This window comes from Mustela nivalis (assembly GCF_964662115.1).
Source record: "Mustela nivalis genome assembly, chromosome: 2".
Classification (NCBI taxonomy): Eukaryota; Metazoa; Chordata; class Mammalia; order Carnivora; family Mustelidae; genus Mustela; species Mustela nivalis.
This window is the reverse complement of record NC_139021.1, coordinates 3,920,174-3,941,129: the sequence shown is the minus strand read 5'-3', so window position 1 is coordinate 3,941,129 and position 20,956 is coordinate 3,920,174. Positions and strand designations below refer to the sequence as shown.

Here is a 20,956-nt window from a genome sequence, read left to right as displayed (position 1 = left end):
GAGCAGTTCTCACTCATGGAGGACACTTCCCAGAGAGGGATTCCTGAGAGCCTTTAGCCACCAACTCTTCCAGCAGCTGGAAATGTAGGTCCAATTCCAAGGGGTCAGAGGTCTTGGCTACACACCCAGAGCAGCCCCCACAGAGGCTACTGCAGTAACCCATGCAACCGGTAATGGTGCTTGGCCAACGGTCTTAGCAGTCAAGGAGCTGACACATTGGATATTTTTGGTGTGGGATTAAAAACTTCACCCTGAACGGTGCCAAGACTGTTGACCTAGCCACTAGAAAGATCATGTTGCCATTAACTGAGATGGGGAAGACAATTGTAGGAACAGAATTTGGGGTGCTGCTCAGGAGTTTAATTTTGGATATGTTAAATAGGGGGTGCCTAGTAAACACTCAAGGACAAATGTCAGGCAAGTGGTTGAATATACCAGGGTGGGTTTCTGCAGGAAGATCCATTTGGGATGTAAGTGTAGGGCTGTTAAAAGGTAGATGTTATTAGATGCTGTCAAATTGGAAAAGGTCATGGAGGAAACATGGAGACGGAAGAGAAGAGGTCTGAGCACTGAATCATGGGGAGGTCCAACTCTTGGGTGGGGGAGACCCAGCAAAGAAGATGGAGAAGGGGCGGTCAATGACAAAAGAAGTGAGAACGTTTAGTGTGTTGCCTAGTCCTCTGATTGCTACCACCAGCCTTTGCCATTCTTTATCTTCTCCAGATGTTATGTGCCCTGGAAGGCTGTTATCTACTTGATGCATCTCATGGGCTTCCTTGCCCTCTGGCTTCCCTTTAGACTTAGCCAGTGGGAGTCACTGTCAGGACATCAGAGGGTGCTGGGAGAGATGAAGAGGTACTCATTCCTCCCATGCCATCCTTCCTCAAAGCAGTTCTGGGGGCTACTGCATCCCTCTATGAGCGAGCGCTGTGTCTATCTCCCCGTGGCCCCAACTCTCAACCAGGTGCTGTTAACAACATTTCCACCTTCTGCCCTGTGGGGTGTAGGCCTGCTGACAGCTTCCTGGAATGGTTATTCTCCAGGTGAATCTATATCCCTTTACCCTGTCACATGTCTCCAAAAAGTCCATTCATTAAAATGTTTCTTTAAAAATCCCTGATGAGCATTTCATCAGCATCTGCCAAGACCCTGACTAATGTATGTGTTGTCCTGGAATAAAGTGATGTCACCTCCATCAAGTGTTTCCCATCATTTCACTAAACTCTGGACTGCAAACATGGCCACAAGATCTCACAGTCCAAACAAGTGCTGATGTTCTCAAAAGCAAAGTCTTTAGCAGGTGGTGACAACGGGGTGGTTGGAGTGTAAGAGAAAAGAAAAGGGGAAGAACTTGGAAAAGCAAGAGTACACAACTATTTTAGGGAGTTCTGCTGTAAACAGGCACAGAAAATGGAGCAGAGCAGGGAAGCAAAAGTGAAACCAATGCTAGGTTTTTAAGATGGGAGAAGTCACTGCATGCTTCCGTGTGCATGAAAATGACTTGGTACAGGGAGAAATTGACACTGCAAAAAGGAATGGAAAGTTACTGCTGCCATGTCCTTGAGGAGGAGAGAGCAGGTACCTCCCTGTGCGCGGGGAAAGGGGCTGGCTCCCAAATGTTTCTTAAGGAGTTTATCTACAGTACTGGTAGAGAAGGCAGGAAGTGCAGGTACAGACGCTGACAGGTGGGGACGTGTGGGAGCAGAAACGTGTGGAGTTTCTTTTCTTATCACTTCTATTTTTTGAACAAGAAGCAAGGCCATCACCTGAGAGTGAAGATGGGGTAGAGGGAGTGTTGGAGGTCTGAAGAGAGAAGCACGGCATGCCATTGTCCCAAGTTGGGGAGACAGGACCAGGGAAGGGGGGACCATCATGGTATTGCACAAAGGATCACACCACAGAGACTCAGTCACAAATTTAAGTAAGACCATGGTGTTCTGGGTTCCTCCTGCTGTATTTATGCAAGGACAGAGTAGGGAAGAACTCTTTTACAGGTTTGGGTCTTTTACAAGAGAGTACTACAGAAAAAGAAAGGGCAAGAAAGCTGGGGGTTACATAGAAAGAGAGTTCTTGTAATGATTTTTCAGGAACCAGCATGTTAAGGAGGAGTGTAAATAACAGTGCCATGGTGTGCAGTTAGGTACTAGAAGGAAAAATCTGGAAACGCAGGTTAGTGTTTGATGTCCCTACTAAGGGATGTAAAAGCATCTTCGTACACATTCCTTGTGTTCAGGAGGCTTAACATCTGATGGGAGGGATAAGTTTTGCTTGGGGTGGCGCGGGGGAAGAGTTCACAGCTAGACCATATACTTCCAACATGCAAAGAACTCGCCAATGTCTGGTTTAAGACTTCACAAAAACTCAAGAAGTAGGTATCAACGCTCCATTTTACAGATGGGGAAACTCAAGCTTAGTAACTTGTCTTGTGTTGAAAAAGCCAACATAAGGGCACCTGGGTGGCTTGGTTGGTTAAACAGCTGCCTTTGGCTCAGGTCGTAATCCCAGTCCTGGGATGGAGCTCCGCATTGGGCTCTCTGCTCAATGGAGAGCCTTCTTCTCCCTCTCGCTCTGCCTACTTGTGCTTTCTATCCCTCTGTCAAATAAAGAAATAAAATATTGTTTTAAAAAGAAAAAGGCAGGATAACTCAAACCCAGTGTCTTAGTCAGCTCAGGCTGCCACAGGACAGGCAGCTCACACAACAGAAGTTATTGTCTCATGGTCTGGAGGCTACAAATCCAAGATCAAGCTGTTGGCAAGGCCAGCTCCTTTCTGTGGCTGCTTTTCTTGGCTTATGGATGGATGTCTTCTCCCCATGTCTTCAAATGGTCTTCCCTCTGCTGTGGACCTGTATCTAAATTTCCTCTTCTTGTAAGAATAGGGGCCACGCTAATGTTCAGGGCCTACGCTAATGTTCACACTATAACTTAATCATCTCTTTGAAGGTCCTGTCTCCAAATGCAGTCAGCCACGCTCCAACATATTGGGGGTTAGGACCTCAAAATATGAATTTGGGGTTCACATTCAGCAGACATCAACATTACATTTGTATGAAAAGTCCATTTGTGTGTGCATGGGTGTTTGTAAGATGTGTAGGGTATTCATAAACACAGACGGTGATGTTTGGAGAGTATACAAAAAATTAATAGCATTTGCCTTTGGGTTGGAGAATTATTTTGGAGATAAGCTATAAAGAGGAACTTTTGCTCCAAGTCTTCATTCTTGATTTCTTACAATGAAAATATATTAGTTTGTGTTGAAAATAATGGAATGTCTTGAAACAATAAAGGAAGGAGGAATATACAGCAAAGGTCACTTTGCCCTTCTGTATGTAAACAAGGTTATACAGACTTGAAGGTGGTGAAGTTTCAGATCAAAACCAATGGCAATCATTGATTACAACTAAGTGATGGGTGGTGTGAGGATCCCTTTCTCAGGACTTAGTGGGTCCAGAATGAGGGTCTGGCTGAGATGAAGCTCAAGGACTTTTCCATTTATAAATATCTACATTCCACATTCTCCAAAGGCTGGGTTCAGAACAGCAAGCTGGAAAGAACCTTGAGCCACAAGAAATGGGAGTTGTAATCCTCATGTTGGTATCTACATCATCATGTAAACTTGGGAAATTCACTTTCCCTCTAAGGGTCTTGGTTTCACCATGAGTGGAGTAAGAGATGTGAACTAGAGCAATAGTTCTTTGCTTGGCTCTGGACAATCCTGACCAGGAGGAACTTCCCAGGCAACTTAAAGTGCCAGAGACCTGGGGTCTCTCTCTCTCCTGCCCAAAATGGGCAAGTCCATAATTGTCCATTTAAAAAATCAACTTCTAAACAAGTTTTTACTTAGAGGAGAGAGTTTTTTGGCTAAAGGAAGTTTCCCACAAAGGACATGATTTGAGCATTGTTGGTAACCGGGCAGTTTAGAAGCCTAGAACACTAAGGGACGGGCAGAAACATCTGCCTGATGTGTTCAAGCATTTATGTGTATGGAGTATACAGCATGCATGAAGACATAAACTGGACAAGTTCTAGCTACCCAGAGCACAGAGGATAATGTGGGCCATAGTAAAGCCTTGACTCTTAGTGTGCCATATGTATTTGGAGACTGTGTTATTATGTACATACTCATTCATTATTGTATCTTGACAAGTTATTCCTTTTATCATCATCAAGCATCCCTTTTCACATTACTTGATAAAAGCATAGATACATTCATTTTTTATACTATTTCCCATCATTTTAATTTCAACTTCTTTGTCTTATTTATATGTGCTGCCTTTGTTGCAGATGTGACTTTTGTAAGCAGCATAGATGCATTTTTAAAAATTTTGCTTTATCAAATCTAATATACTTTGTCTTTTAATACATAAGCATAATTTGTTTATTTTTATTATAATTACCAATAACATTTGATTATTTTTACCAGTATGCTTTTTCTTTCCCTGCTTTCTCTGGGGTTAATAGAGATTTCCTTTGCTCTCACAGATTATTTATTCCATTTGTTTTCCATTAGTGGTTACTGTTAACATTTTTAGATATATACATTTTTCTAACTACTTATGAAGTTATTCAAAGTCACTTTTTTCACCATCTTTCTCCCCACATGAAAAGTGCTAGAACTCTGGCATGTCGTAATTACCCCACAGACCCTGCTGCCTTAATGCACCTGTTATTACCACTGTCCAGCATTTTCCTCTGTTCTATAAAAACAAATAACTAATAGTTTTACTTGTTGTTATATTTTTTTGAAAGATAAGATTTAATTAGACTTACCCACGTAGTTTAATGGTTTTTCTCTTTCTTCTTCTTTTAACTTGTATCCTAGCCAAATTTATACATTCATCTCTCTTCCAGCTCAAACACATCCTTTAGGAGCTGGGTTCTTTAGTGAGAGTCAGACTGAGGTAAACCATCTTTGTACATCTGAAAACAACTTCATTTCACCTCACTTTGGAATAATAATGTAGATTGGGTTTAATATTCCAGGCTGATCTTTATTTACCCTTCACATTTTGAGGATGTTAATCTAGTGTCTAGGAGAGCCGATGAAAGTTTCTGTAGCAAGTCTCACTGTTGTTCTTTTGTGCCCAATCTTTGCTTCTCTGTCCGGTGACCTGTAAGAGTTTCCCTTTATTCCTGATGTCCTCAAGACTTACCGCAGTGTTATTAGGTGTGGACTTTGTATTCTACGCAGCGGGACTAATGCCTCTCTTCTCTTTGGACATGGTTTCTCTTAGAAGAAACTCCACCTCCTTTCTAGTTCTGGAACTAGTCTGAGGCATTTAATACGATGCCATAATCTGCCCCCCAAATCCTGTAACATCTGCTTCATGTCCCGCCATTCTATACTTACGAGCCACGGTCTGGGTGAGTTTGTTGCAATTACCCTCCAGTTCTTAGTCTCTTTGATTGTGTCCATTTTAGAGTCATCCCACCTGTTGACTTTTAATTTGATTAAATTGAATTTTTTCCCTAGAATTTCTAAAGGCTTTAGTTCCTTATCCACCTGTTCCTAATTTTCTGTTGTTTTTGTCATACAATGCTCCATAATTTTATAGAACTTTTCCTTTTTGATTTCCTCTCATTTTACTTCCAAACAAGAACACTTTCATTTTGGGGTTTTTTTTTAGAGTTTTGAAATTTTTATGTAAAATTATATTACCTATCCCAAGCAGTTTACCTCTATATGATCTCCTAGGGTTCCCATTGCAACTACATGGGATATTGTCATCTCACAGGGATGTTCTAGATCCAGTCTGTGGGTCAGGATGGTGTTCCTCCCAGTCCTTGATGTGGGCTGCCTCTCTTCATTTCTGCTCCTCTGGGAAAGCAGCATCCTTCTGGCCACGGCCTTAGACCTTGATCACAACTTCTATCTTCCTCTTTTCAACAGCAAGCCTCCGCCCTACTATGAGCCCCTTATTTCATGCAATGATCCGGGAGCCCCCATGATCACTAAACCCGAGTCCCCCACATCAGTGTCCACTGCAGAGTTTGAACACATGATCGCCATGTGTGCAGTAGTTGGCCTAGCAAGTCCTTATTTACAGGAGGATATCCCTGATTTCTGACCCATGGAGATGTTTGTTTACTTTCAGTGGGACTAAGTCTACTTATATAAATGTACACACACACCACGTCATTGTTCCAAATTCAGAGTTGAGATGGCATGAAATCTTAAGCCTTAGTCCTTATGCCAAAGGGTGTCCAGAGAGGAAAGGGATGATAAAGTCAGGTTTACATTGCAGCACAAGGAGGAGGAGGTGGGTCTTGTTAGAAACCTAGTGCAGGGGCGCCTGGGTGGCTCAGTGGGTTAAGCCTCTGCCTTCGACTCAGGTCATGATCCCAGGGTCCTGGGATCGAGCCCCGCATCGGGCTCTCTGCTCAGCAGGGAGCCTGCTTCCTCCTCTCTCTCTGCCTGCGTGCATCTCTGCCTACTTGTGATCTCTGTCTGTCAAATAAATAAATAAAATCTTTAAAAAAAAAAAAAAAAGAAGAAACCTAGTACAGAAGCCCTAGTACATGGAGCAAGTATAATGGGAAAAGCAGAGGCTGCAAAGCCTCACGGGCCTGACCTTGTATCTCTGCCCCACCATCTGCTCACGGCATGATACTGGATCACTTCAGCTTCCTTTTCTCATTCTGTAAGACGGGCGTGATAGTACCATTTACCAGTAATGTTTGAGTGATAAGCTCAAATCCTATAATTATCAGCTCTGACTGTAATTTATTGAGCAGTTCCTATGCTAACTACTTCGATAATCATTTCCATCGCTGCTTACAAAAACCCTGTGAAGTTGGTTTCATGATGCTAAGGTACAGATGGGAACTCTGAGGCTTAAGAGAGTTGCAATAATTGATTTGTTCGAGGTTGAAGGGCAAGCAAGCTAGGGAATGCTTACTTGCCACTACTAACTTGTTGCTGCTTCCATCTGGCCGGTAACCAGTGGACAGATGACAGCCTTTATCTTATTCTCCTTACTGATAAGGGCAAGTCTGAAGGGAGGGAGAAAGAAGGTGACATTGGCGCAGAGAATGGGGATAGGGCCGCAGAGGACAGGAAGGAAGCCAGGGGCAACTCGGGAACAAGAGGGGAAGGGGACTGTATCCCCAAGAACGAGGCTCCCCCATCTGTCTCCCGGCGGCTCCACCTGAAAGCTCGCCTTCGGTCGCATGGACAAGGGTTTCCACCTGGGTCCTGGGGACGTTGGGGAAATCACTTCACATGTGGAGCTTCCAGGTCCACACGCATGAGGCGGGAGTAACAGTGTGTATGCTCCAGCTTGTGAGGAAGATGAGAAAGTGTGGCGTGCGGGGAAACATCTAGAGTGGGGGTCGTCAGAAGAGGGGCACGGCTGGGGGTCAGACTCAAGTCCCCTTAATCCATAAGCTCTTGCTTATCAGTCTGCTCCCCACTGAGGATGAGGTGCTCAACCCAGGCCTCCAGAGGTGGATGGGACAGGAAATGCAGAAGGGAGAAGCCTCTGCCTTTCGGCTGCTTTGAACCCTGAGGTACTCTCCGTGCTTTGGTAATAAAGCCAGATTGGAACCCGGCATCAAGAACTTCAGGGTGAAGTTTACTTCTTCCATTAGTTCTTTTCCTTTTCTTTTTCTTTCCCAATTCTTGTAATTAAACACAAGTCTTGAATAATGCAAACCTATAATTCATGCAAATTGATCCCTAATGAGATGGAAACAAGCCAGGTTTTAATTTGTTGAACTTGTGGGAGATAGTATAATGAGTTGGAAAGAACAGATGCAAAAATATGTCCCCTTTCGTCTAAAATGAGCCCAAACATTTTATTCCTGGGCTTAGCCTCATACGCTTTTAATGCCTTCAGTATGATTTTAAATATTTTTCTCAAGGAGGTGACTGCTCATCCCAGGCCCCTGAGCTACCTTCACGCAGACCTGGCGGGTTTCCCGCTCCCCCACATCCGGACTCTGCCCTGGCCTCACCCCCTAGGACTTCTCAGCCCCCAGGAAAATGTGATCCATTAATGCTGAGGATCAACAAATGCTCTAAACGCAACCCAGGCCGAAGCCTCTGGGTTTTTCGTCATGTGTTCCTCCGTGGGGAGGAGGGTGAGGCGCCCGTGAGCTCTGTTCTGGTGTAGTGCTGAGGATGGAAGCCAAAAGAGGAAAGCATTTGAGGCAGAAGAACTGCATAAGCAAAAGTGAGGGCACATGAATATGCATGGCGTGCTTGGTGTGTAGTGATGAGACAGACCGTTCTCCTCATGTTGACTCTGCGAGGTGCCACGGAAGGAGGCTGAGCACGCCAAGGTTCTGAGTGCCCCCTCCGGTCCCCGCAGTGGCCGCAGCCTTTCCCTCCATCAGTAAACAACACGTCACTCTCTGGACAGTACAGGGAGGAAGTACAGGGGATAGGTCACCTACATAGCCTATAATTCATGCAGTGAATGCAGTGCCCAAAATGCAGTCCCTGTCAGTGACTTTGCTCCTTAATGGGGACGGAGCTGAAGCCCCAGAGACAATTCCCAGGGGCGCTCATCAGACTCAGGTTACAGTTGGACCCATGGCTAAGGTTTACTACAGTGAAAGGATCCAAAGCCAAGTCAGCACAGGGGCGGGTACACGGGGCAAAATGCTGAGGAAACCAGGCTGAAGCTTCAAGGTTCTTCTCTCAGTGGAGACGTGGAGGTGGCACCTCGTTCCACAGCAGTGCGGTGTGAACACATGTGAAGCGTCCACCAGGGAAGCTCACGGCAGGCTCTGTGCCCTCAGTTCCCCCCGGGAGCTGGGGGTATGGACACTCTGCAAGCTGTAGACGCCCAGAAGGAGAAACCTGTTCAGCATAAACCACATTGCACAGGCAGCCTGGGTTCGGGAGTCACTCTTCTCCTTTCTGGGAATGGTGCAGACCCTCCCGAAATCCACGTTCCCGCCTCCGGCCAAGGACCGACCTTGTAAGAATTCCTTTGCGGGGTAGCGGTCCCAGGCCTGCCGTGCTCACGGTTCTCTACGCAGGACGGCGTGGGAGATGCCATGACCATGACTCTCAACAAGAGAGGATACAAAAGAAATAAATTATTTCTAGATTAGGACAATCCCACAAACATTTATTACAGTTTATGGGGAACCTGGTGGAGAGGGTGTGTTTGGAGAGCTCAGAAGAGACAGGGGACTGAGCAGTGCTCCCCGAGTCAGTCCTGACAGGGGAAGGTGGATGGAGAGACCGTGAAGGATGGAGCGATCAGTACGTCCAGGCGAGGGGCCTGGGGAGTAAAAAGTCTGAGCACCATAGGCGCAGTTCCCTGCCCGTGCTCCCGTCCGACCGCCGTCGCCATAACCAAGACTGTGGAAGCAGAGGTTTAAAGCAACACAGCTTCGACCTCTCACGGTGCTGGAGGGCAGTCAGAGATGAGCTTTACTGGGTTAAAAGCAAACTGTTGGTAAGGCCTCACTCCTTCTGGAGACTGCAAGGGGGGAATTCCACTGGCACCTCCACAGCTCGTCTTGTGACCCCTTCCTCATGCCACCAGGTCCTCACACTTCCATCAGCACGTGACCGCACCTGACCGTGATGTCTCACTGTGATCCTTTTGTTAGGATGCTGGGATGACATGGGGCCCGCCTAGACAGTCCAGACGGTGCCCCGTCTCAAGACCCCTACCCTCATCACCCCTGCAGCTGAGAGGGGACTTTCACATGTTCTGGGAATCAGGACCTGGACGTGTAGGGGGCCCGTGTAGGGGGCCCACTCAGACCCCCACATTCTCATCAGCCCAGGCTCTTGTTCACACACACAAGTATTTATTGATCTATTGCATATGGTGCATGGTCCCAGGCAAAGGGAATTTTACTGTATGTATGTAACATGCATCACACACACTCACACGGACACACACGGACACGCACACATGCTCATTGATAAGCAGACATGGGTGTTGAGACTTCGGCAAAGATCTTCCCTGGCTAGAGTGGGAGTCTACAGGAGGCACATAACCCAGCATAGGGGTTAAAAGTATTTCCCATCCATGGAGGGTCCCAGGGCATTTGCTGGGAGCCCCACCGCCAGAACAGGGAAGGAAGGACCTGAGCAAAGCAGCAGAGGGTTCCTCCTTGAGAAGAAAAACTGTGTTTTCTGAGGATGCCCCCTCCTCAAAAGACATGATAGATCATTCACCATTCAGAAGCTGGAATAAAGGATTTTAGCCTGAAAACAGGAAGAGTTCCTTACCCACTGAGGTTAGTAGCCTGGGTCAAGCAAAGAGACTCTTTTAACATCAAAGAAAAATGGCCCAAGATATTCTGAGGTCAAATTGTGTAACACATTTATTTGGCCAATACTTGAGTTTATTTTCTCTTACAAGAACTTTGCCAATTCATTAACTGTTAATAGCAATCTTAAGTTGAGAAAAATTAAAATACTCTCATTTACACAAAATCATATCGGTGGTCAGAAATCCAATATAGCGTAGCATCAATCAACAGGTTTAAGTCTGGCATTTAAAAGTCAGGGCCAAAAATTAACAAGACAGGAAACAACATGTGTTGGAGAGGATGTGGAGAAAGGGGAGCCCTCTTACACTGTTGGTGGGAATGCAAGTTGGTGCAGCCTCTTTGGAGAACAGTGTGGAGATTCCTCAAGAAATTAAAAATAGAGCTTCCCTATGACCCTGCCATTGCACTCCTGGATATTTACCCCAAAGATACCGATGGAGTGAAAAGAAGGGCCATCTGTACCCCAATGTTTATAGCAGCAATGGCCACAGTCGCCAAACTATGGAAAGAACCAAGATGCCCTTTAACGGATGAATGGATAAGGAAGATGTGGTCCATATACACTATGGAGTATTATGCCTCCATCAGAAAGGATGAATACCCAACTTTTGTATCAACATGGACGGGACTGGAAGAGATTCTGCTGAGTGAAATAAGTCAAGCAGAGAGAGTCAATTATCATATGGTTTCACTTATTTGTGGAACATAACAAATAACATGGAGGACAAGGGGAGATGGAGAGGAGAAGGGAGTTGGGGGAAATTGGAAGGGGAGATGAACCATGAGAGACTATGGACTCTAAAAACAATCTGAGGGGTTTGAATTGGCAGGTGGGTGGGAGGTTGGGGTACCAGGTGGTGGGTATTAGAGAGGGCACAGATTGCATGGAGCACTGGGTGTGGTGAAAAAATAATGAATACTGTTATGCCGAAAATTAAAAAATAATAATAAATCAAAAAAATAATAATTAAAAAAAAAAATAAAAGACAGGGCCAGGGGCACCTGGGTGGCTCAGTGGGTTGGGCCTCTGCCCTTGGTTCAGGTCATGATCCCAGGGTCCTGGGATTGAGCTCTGCTCAGCGGGGAGCCTGCTTCCCCCTCTCTCTCTGCCTGCTTGTGATCTCTCTGTCAAATAAATAAATGAAATCTTAAAAAATAAATAAAGACAGGGTGAGTAGGCAAGTCTCCTTTCCACGTTATAAATAAAAATCCTCTTGATATATATTTAAGAAGCACTAAAGATATTTGAGGTATTCTATTAATAGTCACAGAACCCAATCTCTAGGAGCCTGCTGGAGGAGACAGGTGTGCAAACAAACACACAAACCCAGCCTAGAGAGACAGAAGTTGTGTAAGTGCAAAGGGCCTGAGGCCCCACGAGCAAGTGTTTCTATCTGACCCAGAGAATCACACAAATCCAGAGTGGGCACATTTTCAGTTAAGTCTTGAAGGTGGTGATAACAATAATAATAACAAAACCACAACATCTACTCTTTGTGTTGGTATGATTTTTTTTTTTTTTTTTGAGAAAAAAAGATAGACCCATGAGAGACAGACAAACCAGCCCTGCTCTGTGTGTGACCAAGTTCTTGTCAACACGAGAACAGACAACGGGTATTAGACGCACACAGACTACAATTCAAAAGCTGGCTTTCCCACTAAATATCTGTGTTCATTTGAGTGATTTATTTAACTTCCGTGAGCCTTGATCGCCTCATTTACAGAACAGAAATGTTAATAACACGGGACCTGGCAAAGTTCTTTCTTTCTGTCCCCTCAGCTATTTACTTACTGGGTAAACGTGGGCCATTTCTTCGTTACTAGTTCCTTCAAATGCAAAATATGATTTACACTATTGACTTAAAAGAGTTGCTGTGTTAGGATAAATAACATGTGCAAAATCTACTCTGAAAATCACAGAATGCCAAACAAAAGTTAGTATGTCCAATTTAAATATCACCTCTAAGGGGATAAAGCTGTAGATATTTAGAGGGTCAAGGAATAGCAATTAGAATAGGGTAATCTTGGAGAGCTTCTTGTAGGAGGTAGGATATGAATTGGTATGTATATGTGACTTTTGAAGCCCTAGTCCTAAATGACATGATTCAAGTCTCCACAACAGAGTAGTAAGTAGTAAGATATCTCCACTGGGGATTTCGTCAGTGGAAGGGACCGCTGTACTGGGATATTATGGTCAAATATTGATTTAGTTTTCTTTTTGTAATACAGTTAGCTTTACTGAAATAGCAGCTCCTCTATCCAGGAAATTGATCAGGGACACAGCTCAGCCTGGTCAGTTTGGGGTACAAGGGGTGGTCAGAACTGATAGTACATGGATCTAGGCAAACCCCTGGAACTTTGATTTTTCAGGACCGTACTGGTAGATGAGGGATGATTTGACAGGAGTTGAGGGTAATTAGGGCAGCCACAAGATGGACCAGATGTCCCACTTAAAGAGAGAGACAGGGGACCTGCGTGGAGACAGGGTCCTGGCCAAGAGAAGCAGAGAGGGTCAGGCAGAGGAGTTTGAGTGCCCCAGAGAGTATCCCGAGAACCTGCTTGCTAGAAATAGGTGACCTCAACACCAGCTGCAGATCTGGGATGTTTCTGACCATCACGTCAGTTTACCCAGAGGAGCACAGCGTGAACACCTTTTTGGCAAAAAAAAAAAAAAAAAATGTAATTAAAAAAAAAATCAACCTCATTCCATCATGAATATGGAGAAAAATATATATATATGTTAGTTCTATGAGCTATGGCATGAGCAGGGAGGGTCAGGTTATCTACAGAGTATTCCCCTGAAAATCATCTAGTTCGGGGACATAGGAAATTCAAGAATGTTGTTTGGAATTATCAGAAGATACAGTGAAATATATTCCTTTGCAGAGAGTACCAGAAAGCGGTAAAGATAAAACAAGTTGAATAAATGAGGAAACATGGAAAGATGAGATGAAATCGGAAAACCAGCAACAAGCGTCTTCAGAATCACAACAGAGTCTCTAAAATCTTCTTTAAGTGAATATAAAAAGGGAGTGAACAACATAAGTGATGGGCATCACAAATTTTCAAAGCCATCCCACATTGGAGACAAAAAGTATAAAGAAGAAAACACAAATATTCAAAGGAATATAAATTAGGACCTTAAAAGAAAGACATACCAATGGACTCGGGGGAGACTACAATAGAAAAATGTTGCTTTATTAGGAAATCTGAATACAAACATTTTTATAATACAAAAATGTCATAAATTAAATGAAATAATTAGAAAAGTTGCATGGGAAAGTAGCCATGGACCAAACTGGGGGACAGGGAAGTAGTTAAGGAATTACTTCTGGGAAGGTGCTCTGCCAAGACAGTTCTGTAAGTGATTTTATTTTTTCAAAATTCTTATCCTTTATAAACGGGCTTAAACACAGAAATACAAAAATGCTCTAAACCCAGTATATAACTCAGATGAAGAGAGCATAAGAAAAAAACCAAAGTCTCACTTTGAAACATTGCTATAAAAGCCCATCATAAATTCCAGGCAAATAAAACCCAGCAGTAAAATAAAATTAAAGTAATAAAGTATTATTTCAGAATGAAAGGATAGATTCTTAATGATCGTTAATATTTTTACCATTTCTGGAAGAGACAGATAATTTTTACATCCTTTTTTTGGTAAGACTGAGCATTATTGTCTGTTCTGACCATTTCTCCACTTCTTTACTTCTGAGTCTCTTCTCAAACTTCTGCCCCCAGCACCCCGATGGAACCCGTCCTCCACCTTACAAAGACCTGTGGCCGACTCTGTAGACTCATCAGACTCCGTCTCTGGTCAGCATTCCACATGGTTGAATGTGGCTTCAGTTTACTTGCTGGGAGGCCACGCTCTCCTGAAATCTCCTCCTGCCTTTCTGGTCTCTCCTTCCTTTGTATTTATCTACACGCTAAGTCACAGGCTCCGGTTTCTGCACGTGTCTACTCAACCTCTACTGTGATATCTCGTAGTAGAAACAAAGTTCTGATCCCTTTCTCCCAAAAGTTCAGCCACTCAGTCATGGGCACCACTGGTCAACTTCAGCTCCACACTTAGGTGATTCCCTTAACTGCTCGCTTCTCCTCTTACCTGTGTACAATCTGTCAGCAGGTCTGGCCAGCTCTGTTTTCAAAATTAATCCGAAAACATTGCACTTCTCGCCCCGTCAACCATGATCGCCCTCAGAGAGATGTTCTCGTCTTTGAGCGGGGGCCAGCGAGCGCGCTCAGCATGTACGGAAGCACACGTGCGCTATCTCACATCCATCTCTACTCTTCCTTCCTTCTCCACCTCCACCAGAATTAAGCTCCCTTAAAATAAATGGAATAGGGTTCAGAAAGATCATGTCTTCCACCCCAGCGTCAACCCATCTCAACCTTGGGCGGTTGTCTCTCCCTCCTCTGCACCCACCCCCGTCCCAGAACTTCCTCTGGTGTTCTGAGTCCCCGTTCCCCTCCGTGAGAAAATGCTTCCATAGTATCTGCGGATACTGCTGTCCCTCCTGCTTCCCTCCCCTTCCCCTTCCCCAACTGGATTGTAAACATCTGTGAGAGGACGGACCTCGAGCTGGCACCCCAAATTAAAGGATCTCTGTCCTGATAGAAACCTTGAAAATCTGCCCGAAGTCAACATTCAGACACAGAGTCTTGGGGTGCGGAGTCCAGGAAGCACATGAGGAAGTAAACATGCTTAATCCCTGGAAGGGCTTAACCCCTGTGGGGGCATCTAGAAGGAAGAGACGCAAGGAGGGACGGGGACATAAGGCTGACCGGCCCCTGCACGCCCTACACTCATGGAATTGGGTCATGATTATACTGTAACCAAGGGGTAACCAAGCTGCCTCCTTCTTCCCAAACTCCCAGGAAAGTTGCCACCAGGTATGACTACCTATGCTGTTATGTGTGTGCACGTGTGCATGTGGTAACGGGCAGAGGAAGAACACAGCAGGCGGTGCATCGACTTGACCAACTCCACCGAAGCTGGAGTCTTGAGCCAGAGAAATGGATAAATGTATGACACAGCCACACTCCCCTCCTCACCATTACAAATGCACAGAATATTAAGTACAGGGCTTCCTGAGTACGCAACATAGAGCTAGAGCCCATCTTCTACGGAGCGTAGGAGCAGGGAGCTGTCCCCTGCCATGTGGGCCACGCACACACAGCGGCTCCAGTGCTCACCCAAACAACATGTATGTAAACACAATGCCTAAGCTGGGTTGTTACTAAGGATGGAGGAGGAACCACTAGACTCTCTTACCTAGTAACAAGTCATTTGTAGGCTTTGATGGTTCAGTAGAGGATGTTTTGCTAACATGGTCTTAATGAATGCTGGCAAATGTTCAAAGTGAAGGAGGAGGTATGCAAATGGAATTAATCTGTGCTTTATCAAAGGTAGAAACAGAAGCTACGTAAATGTGCTCAAAGGGCGATCTGCTTGCTTAGCGCTTTGTAATGCAGCCCCACACACATTCCATCAAGAGCTCAGCCTGCAAACACATGCAGAGGCACACCTCTTGCCAGCTGCACGCCTGACTCTTCTCCAGAGTCAAAGACCAGCAGGGGTGAAAGTCACGGCACTGATTTCCAGACAGCCCGTCCTTGGCCCAGTGTAATCCATAAGGAAGGTGCTCCTGGTTCCTTTGTAATGTAACCAAGATGAGAAACTTTGACTCCAAAAACTCAGTCTTATCCCACACATTTCTCTTCCCCTGTGATGTGGCTCGGGCAGTGTTTCGGTATCAGCCTGGCCTCTTACACGGACGCGCCTGCCGCCAGCCAGCTCCGTGCTGCTTCCCGCTCTTGTCAAGGAGCCTTGGCCACTGGGATCCAGTAACAGTGCCTTGTCACTCCAAAACCTGAAAAGAAGCGGGTTTCTGGTGTTACTAGGTCTTGACTAGCTCAACATTGCCTACTGACTTATCTACCTTCCTGTGACCTGTTGGACCAATGCATTACATTAGATTCCCTCTCTCTCAAATACTCGGAATTGCTGGTTCCCAAACCAGACCCCACACATGGAGAACAGGGAGAGATGGAGGGAAGAGGTGGGCCACTCCAGATCAGTAGGTGCCAAGTTCAAGAAGCAAGGGGACTTACTTGCCAGGCTTGCCGTGGGTACCACCCAGCGAGGAGGTCTCTGCCTCCACCCACCAGGATCTTCCATTTGTAGAGAGGCCTGACGGGGTCCAGCCACGCCTGCTGGCCAGGTGGTCTCCACAACGGTGTGCTGTCTCAAGGTGGAGTCCTTGAAAATGGCTCCTGCTATGGGACCAGAGTGGGGGGACAGAGAACACATCCCAAAGGAGGATCTCACAGGCCAGCTGGTGGTCACAGCCTCTCCATCACCTTCTCCCACGCTGAATGGTGTCTTTTTTCCTGATTTTTGTCCTAGCTGGAGCCTTACCCTTCTGGAGTTCAGCATAGCTACAAAGTTAATAGAAGAACGTTATCTACGAGGATGCCTGCTCCCCAGCTGACGCTCAGGTGGTGATCATGGATGGACTGCTTAGCAATCAAGGCCAGACTTCATGGATTTGAAATCTGGTTCCATCACTGACTGGCTATGGGACCCTAAGCAAGAATATGAAAGTCCTTGGCCTTGTTTTCCAAATCTGCAAAATCAGGATAATGAAAAGACCTACTCCAAGCAGAGGACTAATTTGGTTTGTGTTAGAACACTCAAACTCGTCCCGGTTCCAACGGGTCCAGTAAATGTGGGTTATTGTCCTGAGATTATCACACATGGAAAAAGGCAGCTGAGAAGTTTCTAACAGAAAAAGGAATGAGAAACACGTCTTTGAGACCTAGAGTGAGCCAGATGGAATCTTAGGACTCTAAAAGCAAAACCTTTACCTTGTAAATGAGATACTTCACGAGGTAAGAATTATTACCCTGAGTAAACTGTTACACTCAGAACTGGTCCCTCTCATCCCCTGTAGAAGTGAACGGTGGGTGTACGTACACGCATATGTCTGTACATGTGTCTCTGTGTGTGTCTGTCTTCGTCATTATCTAATAGCTGCAGGGGAGTGTGCTTGTTGTGCTGTAATCTCCAGCAGAAAGAGCACTAGCCTTGGAGTCAGGAGGCAGACATGGAGATTTCTGGCTGTGGCTGCCACACGAGACACTTCTGTGATTGAGAACAGGTTACAAACTCTTTGAATTTAATCACACTTACCCTAACATGGGACTACGTCTGCTTTCCTAGTCTGCTATGCAGAAGAGATGGAATTCTGTTTGGAAGATGACAGCAGATTATGAAGGGGTTTCAGCTCATCTCTGATAAAAAGCAGAGGTGCAGGGTCAGGCAGGAGGAACCAGGAGAGCAGAGTTCTCATCGCTATCCTAGGTTTCGGTTCCATTTTCAGAGGAAAACACTTCCCTTTTTCAGAGGAGGAAACAGATGTGCAGAGAACTTCAGTGTCTTGGTCAAGATTGTTAGGAAGCTGAAGACCCTGGATTTGAACCCAGAGACGGCAGAAGCAGAGCTCGGGTCCGTGGGCCTGACTTTCTTGAACACCTCTAACCAGGCGAGGTGGTGGGGCTGGACTCCATTTCCCAGGGGGCTGCAGGAGGCAGGAAGGTCACTGATGTGCTGTCAGCCATTGCCAAGGCAGCCCCGTTCGGGGTGGAAGAGCAGGGAGATGGGGGAGACGGTGAGCTGTTCTGTAGGGTCGCTCCCAGTGACTCCTCAGACCCGCAGGAGAGTTTTCCACAATCCATCTCCTGAGTGAAATTCATTTATGGAGAAAAATGGTAAAGGGCCGGGGTCTGTTGCCCCAGACGTGAGCAGGTGGGCACAGAAGAGGCCACGAGAAAGTAAGACGTGAGAGATGTTGCGGGGAGGCCCCCAAACCCAGGCTCTGACATTGGGGATCCAGGCCCTTGGGAGGCCCCGTGTCATGCCCGGGCCCCATAACCATGTGTTAAAAGAAGCTTCCGTAATATGGGAATCACCCTTCCGTGCGACACCCGGTGACCTGGCGCACAGTCCTGCATTTCTCCACGTCCAGGAATCTCGGGTGTCCTGGAAAACAGCACCTATCTTCTCTGTGCTAGTTCCAGAGACGAAGAACGCAGGACAAATCGTAAGAGCGGATTCATGACACACTTGTGTTCACACAACGTTTCCGAATACATCTTCCCAGTGGACTCATATCCACCGGACCTTATTGATAAAAACTGATATTTACTGAAAACGGACAATAGACCAACAGTGAGCACTTACCCTGCCTTTTTTTTTTTTCCATTTAATCCTCAAAAACAAACCCATTGTATTGATGAGAAAACTGAGGCAAGAAGAGTTTCAGTATTTTGTTCAAGGCCTCCCATTTGGGAATGGGTAGAAGGCAGACGCCAACCCAGAAAGTCCGCTTCCGGAGGCCAGAAGGCGTGGGTAAGGCAGACGCAGCACTCCACTCAGAGCAAAAGTAGCCATAAGGCTCCGAAGATTGAGAAATGACTTTGAAAAGTACTGAGTGTTAGCAAAGGGATCGCTTTCCTGCAAACACGCGTCTCCTTGCCAGTGGCGAACAAAGTGCCAGTTACCCCTGCCACGTCAGGGCCAGATTGCAGCCCTTCTGGTGCGTCTGTGGTTGGCTGATTCGCGCGACGAGTGCCACGCTGGAGTCAGGAAGTTGCTTCCCGAGAGCAGGAGAGCCCCCCCGGCTCCCACCGCACTGACCAAATGGCCGGTCTTCGGGCCTCCGCTTGTTTATTTGCATTTCGGGCAGTCGGGCCTACTCACCCCTAACTATTTCATAGTCATCAGGGCACGAAAGATGCCTATTGTTTCATCTATACCTTCCTTAATTTTCTGCCTTTAACCCCTGTCCTTGCCTGAAGTTGGAGCTGGAATCTGGGGAGACTCGGGGCCTGGATTTAGAAAGACATTGGTGGCTAAGAGCACCTGCTTATGGGATCCTTGAGATTAAATGAAAGCAGGTGGACAGCGCCGGGACCCTTTCCCACGAGCCGGGGCGGATGAGTAAGGCTGGCCCCAGAGGCGCATGAAGCAGCCTTCCCTGTACACCCAACATCTCTTACTTGTCCAGGGGTTCCGTTGATCTAACAGCTTCTAAATAAGGTGGGAAGAGTGGGGAGACCCTCCACCCCACACAGTAACCCCACTGGGGTGCCACTGCTGGATCAGGGCTTACCTGAGAGGCCCTCTCCTTAAGCTTTGATTCCTTGATGTTCCCGCCATCGCGGTCCAGCGCAGGCACGCTTGGCTCTTCTCGAAAGGATGACCCTCTTCCCTCTGATGCGCACCTGGGCCGCAGTCCTGCAGCCCGGAGCTCTTTTGCTTATATCCCCAAGCTCAGTCTCTTCGAGAAACCCTTGGGGCTGGGGGGCTGGGGAGGGGTTCAGGCTTTCCTGGCATAGCCTCGCTCTGCATCAGAACCTCCCTGCTCAGCAGAGGAACATCCGAGGCCGTGGGTGTCAGGCTCGTTTTATTGCTGCTCTTCATGGTGACGATACTTTCATCAGCTCAATGCAGACAAATGCGGCCACGAACGGGATGTGCCTATAATGGGTCTGAACCACTCCGTGCAGGCAAATGGGTCCTGCGCCACCAGAGCTACGAGCCCTAGAAGCGGAAGGAAATAGGGTTCTTGTTTCCAGTTCCCTCGGCAAGCGGCTGAGACCCTGCGCGTGCAGCTGTTTCGTGGTCTGCCTGGCTTCTTCCTGGCATCGGAGAGGCAGAGAAGGGCATGTGAACCTGTGGCGGGGATGGGAATGAGGAGAGAGACCTCAGGCATGAGGCTGCACTTAAGCCAAGTCTCCAAGGTCGGTAGGAACGCTATGTTCCCCAGAGACAAGGTGGGGATCCGGACGCTGGAAGATCACGGAAAGGGGGCGGAGCGGCCTCTGGCTGCAGATGTTCAGGGAGGATGGAGTCATCCAGACGGTAGAAGGAGAGGAAAAAAGAAAAGAAGAAGTAGGGCAGTGGGGTTGGAGAAGTTACATGCCGGGCCCAGGACACTCTCTGGGAAGCGCAGCTTTGATGCCCCGTGGAGAACAGACCACCTGCAGGGATTACAGTCAGGCAGGGGGCCCATGAGTACCGGATTCAGAGACTGCAGGCAGCCTCTCTGCATCTCCTAGGGACGGGGGTGGGAGGCGAAAGGGCGTTCGGCAAGGCAGAAGGAGGCTGCTGGGGGTCTAGGAGAGAAGAGCCACAGTCTCGAGCAGTTGCAGCAGGAGGGACAGGATGGAGGGGGATGGTGACAAGAAACAGCAGCAGAACTCCGTGCTCCCCAGCGGGGCGACTGGGAGCCCTTGTCACCTGCTTCTTCCGGATCAGGGGACAGCAGGAGCATGGGAATATTAGAGTGCTGTGTTCATGGGGCATGGTTCGAACGCAGGTCAATAACGGGCTTAGATGAAAATTTCAGGGCTGCAGACCCCATTAGGGTCTCACTAGAGGCTCACACAAGGGGTTCTGTCTTCGCTCTCTGGGTGCCATGACGGTGAAAGGGAGAGAGATACAGAATGTTTCCATGACAGATGCCAGGGGCAGCATGATTTCTGGGCAGAGGTCTGCAGAAAAGCTGTTCCTACCACAGCAAGGCAGACCCTCGATCTGACCCCTCTTGTACCTCTTCCTGGCAAAAATAATTATAATTAATTTGAGGGTTATGTTTTGGATACCCTCCCAAAATGGAACTCAAGCATTCGCACTATCATT

General features: G+C 46.8%; 2 long non-coding RNA genes across 5 annotated transcripts; one reads left to right on the top strand and one right to left on the bottom strand.

Moving 5' to 3' along the window:
- The first annotated feature begins 1,492 nt into the window (after window positions 1–1,492).
- On the top strand, window positions 1,493–17,232 carry LOC309858553. Its single transcript, XR_014308243.1, has 2 exons — window positions 1,493–1,578; window positions 16,658–17,232. It is a non-coding gene; the product is annotated as an uncharacterized lncRNA (long non-coding RNA).
- LOC309858542 lies at window positions 13,423–19,911 on the bottom strand. 4 transcript variants are annotated; one of them, XR_014308237.1, is made up of 5 exons: window positions 19,425–19,911; window positions 17,444–18,457; window positions 16,363–16,689; window positions 15,524–16,121; window positions 13,423–14,574 (listed from the first exon to the last, which is right to left on the bottom strand). It is a non-coding gene; the product is annotated as an uncharacterized lncRNA (long non-coding RNA). The 4 variants fall into 4 exon arrangements; XR_014308238.1 differs by having other exon boundaries at window positions 17,444–18,433; XR_014308239.1 differs by lacking the exon at window positions 17,444–18,457.
- Window positions 19,912–20,956: the final 1,045 nt, after the last annotated feature.